Source organism: Carassius gibelio, chromosome B15, assembly GCF_023724105.1.
Source record: "Carassius gibelio isolate Cgi1373 ecotype wild population from Czech Republic chromosome B15, carGib1.2-hapl.c, whole genome shotgun sequence".
Taxonomy (NCBI): domain Eukaryota; kingdom Metazoa; phylum Chordata; class Actinopteri; order Cypriniformes; family Cyprinidae; genus Carassius; species Carassius gibelio.
This window is the reverse complement of record NC_068410.1, coordinates 7,395,104-7,407,030: the sequence shown is the minus strand read 5'-3', so window position 1 is coordinate 7,407,030 and position 11,927 is coordinate 7,395,104. Positions and strand designations below refer to the sequence as shown.

General features: G+C 34.8%; 1 pseudogene; it reads left to right on the top strand.

The window, feature by feature from the left end:
• Window positions 1-248: 248 nt before the first annotated feature.
• On the top strand, window positions 249-5,139 carry LOC127973073 (coiled-coil domain-containing protein 105-like; annotated as a pseudogene).
• The last annotated feature ends 6,788 nt before the right edge of the window (window positions 5,140-11,927 follow it).

Here is an 11,927-nt window from a genome sequence, read left to right as displayed (position 1 = left end):
ATATGCAAGTGCAATCCAACGCTTTCCACTGACTTTCGAAGCATTCTCTCCACTGTCCTCTCAAAATAAAGGCACACAAGTCCATAAACATAATAAAATAAAATGACTGACGTCTAATCAAATCTTATTTTCTATTAATAATTCATATAGTGTGCCAGACTTATTTAAGGCGTCTCTATTGGACATCACAGCACACGATCCGTTCTCATCATGTAACAGGATCTCCACTGATTGAGTTGCAGTGTGAATGGAGCTCCATTGACGCTCGTTCATTAGTGAATCTCGCGTTACCCAATCAGAGCTCTGTGCGCGTTCCCGGAGGAACAGTTGCGTTGGAGACAGCCAACACTTTTAAACCCAAACACTTTGTTTGTGGAGTTATTCGGATTGTTCCACTGGTGGTGAATTCAAGTAACGTTAGTTGAGTACCATGATCGTGAAGCGGCCGGTCCAGTGCGCTCCTCCTCCTGCTGTGGTTGTAGGATCTAAAGGCTGGAGTGATGCGACTGTCCGCTCGATTTTGCGCGCCGACGATCTTCTGCGTCAAACTCACGCAGATCAACTGCACTCATCTACCCGCTACCGCAGCCACAGCGTCGGGACTTTTACCTCCAGACTTCCTCAGTTAACAGCTTACAGTGTGAACAGCAGCGTCGATCAGGAGCACAATGAGAGTGACTCGGAAAAGAAAGAGGATTTCCGACTTAAATCCATTGGAAGTACGGTAATGTACCTAAGAAGTTGAAACGGTGGCTGATTTATTACAATACAAAGAAATTAAACAGCGATAGTCCCGGTTCTGATTTCTGATTGGTCAAGGCAGCATTGCGTCGTCATGACGTAGTGCGCACCACTAATTAAGTTGACTTGAAAAAGCCAATTTACTGATATTCTACTTAAGCTTATTATTCTTATTCTTATTCGTATAATATAGCGAGCAGCTATTGGTTGCCAGTGCAAATTGATAAACAAATGACGTAAAACACTGATGTGCGCATGCGCAGTAAGCCCTGGTAGGACGATGACAGGGAGGATAAAATGACACAGGCCCACAAGAAATTTAGTATTTACTTCTAAAGCGTTTGTTTTTGACAAAATATATATATATAAATATTATAATAACTGTTTCTACAGTTTTTGTTTTCAAATAAATGCAGTTTTGGTGAGCATAATATAAATAATAAAAAAAAAACATTAAAACATTTATGAAAATTAACATGATAAGACTAGATTTAGAACTAAAGTTCAACAGCATATTTCTACAATATGATAAAATGGTGTGTTTCTTTCATAGCTCACTCCAGGAATCATGAGCGGGCCGTTCCCCGCACCGGCTCTGCGTGATCAGAGTGCAGTGGTCAGCACCGGTATGACGGGTGAATATATGCGGGGTGTGAGAGAGGTGGAGGGTCGCCTGCGCAGACAAGCAGGCAGGGTCACACAGGAGGACACCCGGTTGGAGCATCAGAGGGAACGACTGGAAAAATTGCTCCGCAGTCTTAGGAGAGCATTGCTGGTCAATCAGCAGAGTGCAGATGGCAGGAAGTTTCGACCGGCAAACCACAGAAACAGTGAGTGGCTACAGTATTAATAACTGAAAATGACCACATAAGAAGTTAAAGAGATCAAATGAGGACTAAAATATTTAAAATATCCTTGAGCGTAAAATCATGGATTCCATTATATGTTTTGTCAAGATACGGGATGGAGCCGATGATCTTCTACACAGTGAACGAAGAGGTCTGAATGTACTTAAACAAGAACTGGAGAGCATGTTGAAAAAGACCATAACTCAACAACAGGTGACAAAATAGATATATGAAGATATAGCTAATTCCTATAAATAAAATAGGAGGCCATTGTTTTTTTGTTTTTTAAAAACGATCTAGTCTTAAAAATAAATGACAATCTAAACTTTCAAAATATTAGCCTGCACATTTTCTGATTTCAACACGCCAAATGTTTTTAAGCACCAAATTAGAACAATAAAATGATTTCTGAAGGATCATGTGACACTAAAAATTTAACTTTACATTTTATAAAATCTACAAATAGAAAATAATTATTTCAAATTGTAAAAATATTTCACAATATTTCTGTTTTTATTGTACTTTTGATCAAATAAATGCAGCTTAGGGGAGCATAAGATACTTCTTTCAATAACTAAAAAAACTTAACCCAAACTTTTGAATAAGTAGACAGATTTTGCATAGGTGAATGAGTTGAACTTACATCTTCATAATTACATTTATTATGAAGACTGAAGAAAAGAATATGCTATATTCAGTTTATTTGATTTGTATTTTGAGGTTTTGGCTGAGAGCAGTAAGCAGTTGTTGGACTGTGCCTTTGAGAGATCTGTAGTAACAGAGCTGCTTCCCCAGCATGGCTCACTCTCAGCGGGTGTGAAAATGTACCCTTCTCCCCTCTCACTGAAACCTGACCCAACTGGACCGTTTACTCCAGGTATGACGTTGATCTTCAAGTCTCTAACCCTTCCCTTGTCTCTTTGTCACCCAAGTTTGCAAGCAGACAGTGAACAAATGTTGGTACCTAATTTCACTCTGTCTGTCATTAAGAGTGCAAACAGGCTTTGGATTCTTCATCAACAGTACTACGTCAATCTCAGCAGCTCCGAGAGAACATTTCACAAGTCATGAGTGATGTCATCAGAAAACAAACAGATATGCACCGTTCAGCCAGTGAGGCCCTGCTGAAGAAAATCACAGAAACTATCAACCTAGAGGTGTGTGACTAAAGTAGAGAGTGGAATGAAATGCTGAATTATGATTTATTGGCCAGACTGATTTTGCAGAATAAAACTGAATACATAATAATAAAATAATAATAAAAAAAAAGTTCTCATCACTTATCACTGTTTCCACAAAAATATTAAACTTCACAATCCTTTTCAAACATTAATAAGAAATGTTTCTCAAGTGCTAAATCAGCATATAAGAATGATTTCTGAAAGATCATGTGACACTGAAGACTAGAGTAATGGCTGCTGAAAATTTAGCTTTGCCATAATAAATAAATTACATTTTTAAATGTATTCAAATTAAAACACAAATTTTAAATTGTGTTTTTACTTTTTTTTTAACCTTGGTGAGCATAAGAGACTATCTTACAGACCCCAAACATTGGAACAGTAGTGTATACAAAAAAAAAATGTATAAATACATCTGCAAAAGACAGGGAGTATGTATAACTTTTTAAATGGTGGACATTAAAAGGTGTGGATTTGCAGAACCTTCTCAATAGGTCCAATTAATATTGAAAAGAGCAGAAATAAATGGAAATGGAAGGAAATACCAAATATTTTACAGGCATAATTACAAACACAGTACATTTGGTCTGTTCGTGCTTTGTATTTGAGTAGTTAAATGTGACTTTGATCTAAGGTATTTAAATGTTTTGGACTAGTTTACCGTAAATATCATACTCAATACTGTCAGGTAAATATACTTTTTCTTATTCTTCATCAGCAACATCTGACACTGAGCTCCGCTGCCACGAGACAGGCCATTTACCGCAAACAGAGACAGATGCAGTGTGCTGGCTACAGTCTTGGCAGAGCTATGGTATGTTTTTATTTATAGACAGTGGTACTAATTTACTACCAAAGTGACTTCCAAGTGCACATACATACTGAAGTTGTGAAAACTACTTTAAGCCCTTGCCCACTAAAATTCATCTTAAAGTGCTACTAAAATCCTTCATTCTGAATAACATTTCCATCCTTTTCATGACTTTTTGACTCACTGATTGATGCAGATGAATTCCTTCCTTGCAGGGCCCAGTCTGCAGTGCTGATCTTTTCTGTCGTGAGAGATTGAGCAGGCCTATGACTCAGCTGTATGGGCGGCATTCAAGTTTGGGGCTTCCAGAATCCGACCTCCTAACACAGGTCAGAGCATTGGATGTAATCTAAAGATCTGTCAGTCATAAAGTGTAATACTTCCTTATCTTTGGGTCCTAGGCTGATTCAAAATATATTTTTGCATATGCAGTAATCGTTAAATCAAATTCAGTATAATTCTTAAAAAAATGTAAACCATCATGTAAGGCATAGAGTGCATCATATTTTTAAAACGTGCAAAAGATATAAAATCTACACTTCATTGTAAAAAAAAAAAAAGTGTTCATTAAGAATGTTATGTTTTTGAAAGAAATCTCTAATGTTCCATGTCTGAGTAATGAGTAAGTTAAAACAGCAATATATATATATATATTTTAAGACCATTTATTTCTGTGATAACAGAGCAATATCTGAAGCAACAATTATTCCAGGCTTCAGCGTCACATGATCCTTTAGAAATCATTCTAATAAGCTGATTTGCTACTCAAGATTAATTTATTATTATTATCAGTTAAAAAGTAAAAAAAAATAACTTTTGGTCAGTTTAATGCATCCTGGTTGTGGAAAAATCTTATTTAAAAAACAATAATAATAACAGACTGATCCCAAAGCTCAGAACAGTAGTGTAGGCTGATCTAAATGAAGCACTGTTAACACATACATTTCCCTCGTACTCTCAGGGCAGCACTATGCTCCGGAAACACCTGGAATCCTCAGGGAAAGAGATGGCAGAGCTGCAGGTCGCTCATCAGCAGCTGGAGGATGACAAGTATGGAAAGCGTGCCGCAGCCAGTGTGGACTCTGCTGTGATCCGGCTGCGGGGAAGACTCGTACGTCCCCAGGCTGTCCGGCCTGCAACCAGTTAAAACTAAAGTTATAACATAAAGATGGTGCTTCACTTGCTAAAGTTTGAAATCTGGGGTCTTTCTAGTTATTATACAAAGTTACCATGTGGTGTTTTGCAAAATAAAATGTGTGACAGATGTGTGAATGTTTAAGATCAACAAACCAAAGGAAATTCCAGCATTATTCAGATACTGGTGGCATAATAATCAGATTTTCAGGGTTAATTTCATTAACTTTTGACTCATGATTTGCTGTATCCCCACCCAAGCATTAAATAAAGATTTATAGTGTGGTACAGTTCTGATACACTTCACCATTAAGCAGAGATGGAGTCATGATCATGGTCTTGAGTCTGCGGTCCATTTCCACTTTACTCAAGGTGATGATTACTTTGACCCTGAAAAACAAAATATTTGCTGTGTTTTCTCTATTTCAGCTCTTTAAATTGAACAGCCTGGTTTCAGTCTTAAAGCATTAATCTTGTCTCCAACTCTGTCAGTAAAACTGGAATCTGGAATTCTTTAACACAAAGGCACATAAAAACTTTAACACACAAATGTATATCACTTCTCCTGTGATATGACAGAAGATGAGATGCCTTGACGATGATTTAAATAATTTTGAATGGGTCTTATCTTTGTCTTCAGACTCTTCCTCTCTTTTACACTTTCTTCCCCTCTTCTTTCAATCTAATTATTAAATGAATTATTAAACAATCAATATTTATTGATATAATTAAAATTATTAAGAATTTATTTTTTTTCAAGAATTATTTAATCAATAAATAATTACATTATTATTTAATTTAATAAAACATAAACTAATTTAATAATTTAATTCATTTGTTAATTATACAAATTAATTCACATTAATAATAGCAATGTAAATTTTATTATTTTCATTTAAAAGTCATATTTAGTCATATTATACTGTTCTTCAATAGCGGTTTACCAACTTCTACAAAAAAAGATTTACCATCAGTGTGTTGAAGGAGTCTCTCTCTCAGAACAGGGTACTTTGTGATTTTCTGGGTAACAAGCAACAGGAATTCTGGGATTTCACGTCGTTTTATGACAGAGTTGGAACTATAGAGACAAATATGGTCATCGCCATAAAAATCAATCAGTTTTGTATGTGTTAAATCAACTTACTCAATTTTCAGTGCTTTTGGATGTCGACTGCAGAAATCACCGTACAGTCCTATCATCTGAGAAGCATTTCGGCCTGCAAACTACAAAGAGTTAAACTTGTTCAGCCATAATATAGACTGATCAACTTCAGTCTTCAAATGTTTAGGTTGTCACATGCCTGCAAACACAGAATATCACCAATTTGTTTTATGATGTAGTTCTTGTGAGTTCCTGGGTGAACAGACACGCACGCGCTGTCTGGTTTCCATGTCTCTAAGAAAGTTTTTGTGCAAAGCTATAAGAGGCTCATCCAGTCTGGGGAAAATTTAATCATATTATATACCATAAGACAAGAGATTTGGAGAATGGATTATGACCCTGGACCACAAAACCAGTCTTATGTCGCTGGTGTATATTTTTTGCAATAGCCAAAAAAAAAAAAAAAAACTGTGTATGGGTAAAGATTATCCATTTTTCTTTTTTGCCAAAAATCATTAGGATATTGAGTAAACATCATGTTCCATGAAGGTATTTTGTAAATTTCCTACCGTAATATTTAAAATATTAATTTTTGATTAGTAATATGCATTGCTAAGAACTTCATCAAAAGGTTTTTTTCAACCTCAGATTCTAGATTTTAAAATAGTTGTATCTCGGCCAAATATTGTCAGATCCTAATAAACCAAATGGAAAGCTTATTTATTCAGCTTTCAGATGATATGAATTGTATAAATCTCAATTCCGAAATATTGACCTTTAAGACTGGTTTTGTGGTCTAGGGTCACATATTATTTTACATTACATTGTATGATTTCTTTATAATAGTTTTATCACCTGGAACAATGAAGTAGAGCATGCTGTGAACTCTAGTTTGCAGAGCGTGTAGTAGAATTGAGCCTGATGGGATCAGTGCAAAAACCTTTGCTTGGCCCTTAAATACACATGTACAACATTTAAAACATAAATAGAATACTTTTATATTTTGTGGTAGACCTGCATAGTAATTATCTTTCTAAAAGCACATCAACAATATTTTCATCTAAAAAAAAAAAAAAAAAACACAGGCAAAGAAGACAGGAAAAGTGTTACTCACATAAATAGGAGCCTCTCTTCTGCTGAGCTTCATTGTATTTCGTTCAATCGTCATGGAACAATGAAGATGAAATGAATCAATTTACCAAAAAGTCATATGAAATGATGAAGTCACCTAAAGACCAGAGAGGATTGAAGTCCCTCATTCAAATGAGAGCTGAAATCTGAAAGAGACAGAGAAGACGGGAGGAGTGAGTGAGGAGGAACGAGGATGGGGAGGAGAAGAGTAACGAAACCCAAAACAGGGACATGAAAGATGAATGACAAGCAGATAGGATTGAGGGATCAGTAGAAATGATGAACGTTTAATAATAACTCCCATGTCCTTTTCTCATGAAACTGTCAAATAGTTTTTTTCTTAATGACACAACACAGACTTTACCATACAAAGAGGCAAGCATCTATCTATCTATCTATCTATCTATCTATCTATCTATCTATCTATCTATCTATCTATCTATCTATCTATCTATCTATCTATCTATCTATCGATCGATGCCTTTCTCGTTCATTCTGTCTATTCGTGCTAAATAATGTAAATGTATCGTCGTAGTTGAAAACACAACACAGAAGTTGTTTTAGTAAGAGGGTGTCTGCCATATTTTATTATTATTATTATTTATTTCCAATCAGAGCCATCTTTTGGACGGCACGATCCTTAGAAAAGTTTGTTTTATTAATCAACTTTCCAACCAACATTTGTCCACAAGAGGTCGCCAGCAGGTAGCTACATTTATCACACTATTCCTCTTTGTCAGGCAAAGGCCGAACAAGAAATGTAAGGTTTCAACATAGACAGTAAAAGAAGGGTTTCAAAAGGATCATATTATGTTCTCTTGCTTTGCACATTTAAAACTTTCCATTGCATATGTAAATATATATATATACACACATAAAATATGAGCTGTAAAAACGTTCGTTATCATATATGGAAAAAAGTCAGAAGTCAGAAAGAGCTTTATTACCAAGTAATAAATGTTTGACGTTTAACTTGACGACAGGAACTTCTAGAGCAAAGTAGGTGGCAGACGTGAAAATGAATTTTAAATACAGCCTATGCATATAATAGGCATATAAAAGAAGTCTTTGAGCTGTGAACCATCCCCCACTTATCCAAACAACTCAGTCCCAGAAAACTTGTAGTCTGGACTGCTACATATGCTGACCTCTATACTGCACACTCACACACACACACTCAGACTAATGCAAACAAACACACATACACACACATGTTTCTGTTTACTTCCTAGACCCTACACCAACCCCATGACCCCCCCTTCTCACATTCTATTTCTTCACGTCCTCCATATCTGAGTGGGCTGCAGGATAAAGTGATAAAGTGAAGTTTGGAAAGAAGTGAATAGAGGTTTGCAAAGATTCTTGAAGTTTTTTCTAATCTAAAATCACATGCAGGGGCTTAAACATTCTTGGCCTTTTATTCACAGAGAAATCTCTCTCTCTCTCTCTCTCTCTCTCTCTCTCTCTCTCTCTCTCTCTCTCTCTCTTTATAACCCTACTGCATTCTCATTCCAAATTCTATATCTTCTAGTTATGTTCAGTTCTCATAAAACTCCCTCTCAGCTTCAGAGCTCAACCTTCAGTTTTTTATTTATTTCTTATGTTTAAAGAAGCCAGATTTCCAGGAATTTTTCTGCGGTCGTTCCCTGCTTGCTTTCAAAATCCTTACACAATCGTATCATTCACATAATTCCTAATCCTGTGGCATGTTTAAAAAATCTAAATGAGAAGTTACGTAAATTATTTACACTAAGCACTGGGATTAGGAACTGCACTGTAAACATTCCGTGCAACATATTTGTATCTGTCCGGCTCTCCCTGGACGGTTGCCTTCTGTGCAGCCTGTGCATGGAATTTAGGACAGCCTCTGATCAATGGATTTTTAAAGTGAATGCTTTGTCTTTGTTATCACAAGAAGTGACCTTTTACAAGTTGCACAACAGCAGTGTGAGCTCACTGAGGTGAACACAAAATTCATTATCATTCTATGTTATATATAAAATACAAACAATAATATAATAGTATAAAAAGTACAAATTCATATTATATTTGTATTATACAAATTACAACCAAAAATAAAAACATGCAAAATATTATATTAGATATTTTGAGAATAATATGGAGTATATTATTATATTATTATATTATATACAGTATGTGCATACGCATCCTTATACTATATATAAAATTAGAAAATATGCAATAAATATTATACTGAGAGTAATATAATAGAAGATTCATATTGTTATATTAAACAATATTAATTTTAATATTTGATTTATATTATGATATTTTATATTTAAGTTATTTTATATTCAAATACTTTTTACAAAGTGTATTTTTGTATTTTGTGTAGTGAACAACTGATATGCGAGTTAGCATTTGTAGATTCAATGTCAGTTTATTGTAATATCAAGTAATGTTTTGAAACTTTCAACCTTATTACATTTTGATTACATGATTATTTCAAAGACTAAAACCCTTAAAGGGACTTTGGTTATATCTTAAATCTTTTAAAGCATGTATTCATTTAGCTTAATTACACAATGTAATTTAATAAAGACAGTCCTGTTTGGCTTCATAAAATGAGACTTTAAATGTTCTGCAAATGCCAAATTAAAAGATAAGCAGAAAGACTGTAAATGCTTATAAAGTGATCAAAGAAACCTTAATCAAATATCAAAAGCACAAATCAAAGGTGCTCTAGGACACACAAAAGGGTGAGAAAAGGGAGGTGTTATATTTGATTGAAGAGAATGATTTTGTATTTAAATGGATTTAGTTTGATTTAATCAAACTATATTTAGGTGTTGTCAAAGTAAGTTTACATGAGTCTTTCACAGCTGAAATGCTTGTTTGACCGGCTCTCCCACTGTCTCTGTATCTAAACATGTAATGTGCAGGAAAGACTCAAAGATCTTTCATCTGATTAAAAAGACACTGAGTCAGTCTGTCTGGGTGAGTACTGGAAAGTTAGCCCAACTTTAATGGCGTAATATAATATATGCAGGGTCACATTCACATGCATATTGCTTTGTGGAAATGTGCTTGAATAGAATGGAAATGGGCTTCACAGCATGTGTCCTTTGGCAACAAATGAACTATTGCTAGAATACAGGCTGATACACACTCACAAACACACAAAGGTGGCTTCCTAAACAGCCCTTCACAGAATAGAAGGAAATGGGTGGCAGTCCTGCTGCAGGATTACATCCGTTTTAAAGCATTGCACACACACCACAATACTGAGTTTATCTGTATTACATCAAATGACTAAAATAAACAAGCTGTTTACATTAATGATGAACCTGTGTGCATTAATCATAACTGAACAAACAGAGATGCAATTGTTTAAGGTTTCAGATATGGATTTTGTGGTCAATCTGAGCTGAAACTAAAGCTACAATAAGGTTCCATTAGTTAACATCAACGAATGTACAGTATTAACTTACGAACAATGAACAATAGATTTATTACAGTATTTATTCATCATTGTTAATGAAAATACAGTTGTTCTTTTTTAGTTTGTTAATTCACAGAACATTAACTAACGTTAACAAGCACAACTTTTCATTTTAATAATGCATTAGTAAATGTTGAAATTAAAATTACTTAATATTAAGTAAATGCTGTTGTAGTGTTGTTCATTCATGTTAACTAAAGTAGTTAACTAATGAACCTTATTGTAACGTGTTACCAATAAATGTTAAACATTTTTTTTTGTATTTGTTGTAGGTAAATACATTTTTTTGTTTTCTTTTAGCTAAACTTGAAGTACTAAAATAACCGATTTTAATAAAACCGGACCAAAATAAAATCATTAGGAAATATATATATATATATATATATATATATATATATATATATAACAAAGAAGAAAAATAAGAATGAAAAAAACACAAGAAAATTAATAAAACTAATTAACATTAAAATGAAAATAGAAAGGTAATTCAAAATGTGAAGATAAACTATTGTATATCAATGGTACTGTTTTAAAGTAACACTGGAGATTTCTGCAGATTTATCTGTGAACAGATGTGTGTGTTGGGGCTGTAAAATGTGTGCAAAATCCACTGACATGATTCCTAAGTGAGTTGCATAAAACTACATTGTCTCAGGAAGTTCACACCAGCACTATTTAACCATTGCTAGGATACAGCATTGTGACCTCACGGCTGATCGGTCAGCACTCTGATTGGCTGATTCTCGCTCTCCTGATGACATTGCGTTGTTGCCGGGTGAAATTGAACTCTGGTGGCAGGGAAGAAAAAAAAACAACTTGTCAGTTTGGCTTTCTTTTGCAACAAAGATCCATACGGATTTTTTCGGCTTAAGGGTTTAATGTTTAAGGATCGCTCTGGAATTTGCTGACTAACTGCTACAGCACTTCTACATGTCCTGCATGTTGTCCGGTCACACTTTTAGAAGAGATTCTCCCTAACTAGTCAGAGACTTGAAGTTAAGAGACATTTTGCAATCTATTTGAACAAAAGAACATCCAAGCATGAACAAGTTTATGTAGGCGGCATTCATTTCATCTGAACTCTTCAACATCAGTCTAAAATCATAGTTATGTTTTAGCAACCCGTGGTCTGTCTTTGTGAAGGCATGATCAAAAAATCCATGAACCAAAATCCTGCGGGTTTGGCTTCTGTCCACAAGAGTCTGATGGAAATTCCTTTCTTTAAATTTCCCAGCTCTGTTCAAGGCTCCTGCATGCATGCACCATAAAAAAAGACAATTGTTGAGTTAAGACTATGACTTTTTGAACAGCCATGCTTATTTTTCCTAGAAAATAAAGCAGTAAATGCATATAGAAAGAGAGCAAATATTTTTCAGAAGCAGTTTAGGGAAAATATAGAGATAGTGAAATCTAATCAGACGTCTTGGTGCAATACACTGTTTTATTAGAGGTTATATGAGCCATTGACCTCAGCACAGATATTTAATTGGGAGCTGTTAAGTCATAAAACATTCAC